Genomic DNA, 2,311 nt, shown 5'->3' on the forward strand with positions numbered 1-2,311 from the left:
GCTAGCATCATAGTGACAGGATCAAATTAATACATAACAATATTAACCTGAACGGCAAATGGTCTAAATGCCCCAATTAAAAGGCACAGACTTGCAAATTGGATAAAGAGTCAAGACTTCTCAGTCTGCTGTATTCAGGAGACCCATCTCACGTACAAAGTCACACATAGTCTCAAAATAAAAGGATGGAGGAAGATTTACCAAGCAGATGAAAAAAAAAAAGCAGGGGTTACAATCCTAGTCTCTGATAAAACAGACTTTAAACCAACAAAGATCAAAAAAGACAAAGGGCATTACATAATGGTAAAGGAAACAATGCAACAAGAAGAGCTAACTATCCTAAATATATATGCACCCAATACAGGAGCACCCAGATTCATAAAGCAAGTTCCTAGAGACCTACAAAGATTCTTAGTTTCCCACACAATAATAGCCCACTGTCAATATTAGACAGATCAATGAGACAGAAAACTAACAAGGATATTCAGAACGTGAACTCAGCTCTGGAACAAGCGGACCTAACAGATATCTATAGAACTCTCCATCCTAAATCAACACAATATACATTCTTCTCAGCACCACATAGCACTTATTCTAAAATTGACCACATAATTGGAAGTAAAATACTCCTCAGTAAATGCAAAAGAATGGAAATAATAACAAACAGTCTTTCAGACCACAGTGCAATCAAATTAGAACTCAGGATTAAGAAACTCACTCAAAACCGCACAACCACATGGAAACTGAACAACCTCCTGAATGACTACTGGGTAAATAACAAAATTAAGGCAGAAATAAATAAGTTATTTGAAACCAATGAGAATAAAGACACACTGTACCAGAATCTCTGGGACACAGCTAAAGAAGTGTTTAGAGGGAAATTTATAGCACTAAATGCCCACAGGAGAAAGCAGGAAGGATCTAAAATTGACACCCTAACATCAGAATTAAAAGAACTAGAGAAGCAAGAGCAAACACATTCAAAAGCTAGCAGAAGGCAAGAAATAACTAAGATCAGAGCAGAACTTGAAGGAGATACAGCATGAAAAACCCTTCAAAAAATCAATGAATCCAGGAGCTGGTTTTTTGAAAACATTAACAAAATAGACCACAAACCAGACTAAGAAGAAGAGAGAGAAGAATCAAATAGACACAATAAAAAGTGATAGAGGGGAAATCACCACTGATCCCACAGAAATACAAACTACCATCAGAGAATACTATAAATACCTCTGCACAAATAAACTAGAAAATCTAGAAGAAATGGATAAATTCCTGGACACATACAGCCTCCCAAGACTAAACCAGGAAGAAGTCAAATCCCTGAATAGACCAATAACAAGTTCTGAAACTGAGGCAGTAATTAATAGCCTACTGACAAAAAATTACCCAGGACCAGACAAATTCATGGCCGAATTCTACCAGAGGTACAAAGAGGAGCTGGTACCATCTTCTTAACCTATTCTAAACAATAGAAGAAGAGGGTCTCCACCCTAACTCATTTTATGAGGCCAGCATCATCCTGATACCTAAGCCTGGCAGAGACACAGCAAAAAAAGATCATTTCAGGCCAATATCCCTGATGAACATCGATGCAAAAATCCTCCATAAAATACTAGCAAACTAAATCCAGCAGCACATTAAAAAGCTTATCCACCACCATCAAGTCAGCTTCATCCCTGGGAGGCAAGGCTGGTTCAACATACACAAATCAATAAACATAATCCATCACATAAACAGAACCAACGAAAAAAACCACATGATTATCTCAATAGATGCAGAAAAGGCCTTCATTAAAATTCAACACCCCTTCATGCTAAAAACACTCAATAAACTAGGTATTGATGGAACATATCTCAAAATAATAAGAGCTATTTATGACAAACCCATGGCCAATCATACTGAATGGGCAAAAGCTGGTAGCATTCCCTTTGAAAACCGGCACAAGACAAGGATGCTCTCTTTCACCATGCCATTTCTACATACTATTGGAAGTTCTGGCCAGGGGAATCAGGCAAGATAATGAAATAAAGGGTATTCAAATAGGAAGAGAGAATTCAAATTGCCTCTGTTTGCAGATGACATGATTGTATATTTAGAAAACCCCATTGTCTCAGCCCAAAATCTCCTTAAGCTGATAAGCAACTTCAGCAAAATCTCAGGATACAAAATCAATGTGCAAAAATCACAAGCATTCCTATACACCAATAATAGGCAAACAGAGCCAAACTATGAGCAAACTCACATTTACAATTGGTACAAACAATAAAATTCCTATCAATACAACTTACAAGGGATGTGAAGGACTTCT

This window comes from Gorilla gorilla, chromosome 5 (genome assembly GCF_029281585.2).
Source record: "Gorilla gorilla gorilla isolate KB3781 chromosome 5, NHGRI_mGorGor1-v2.1_pri, whole genome shotgun sequence".
Lineage (NCBI taxonomy): Eukaryota > Metazoa > Chordata > Mammalia > Primates > Hominidae > Gorilla > Gorilla gorilla.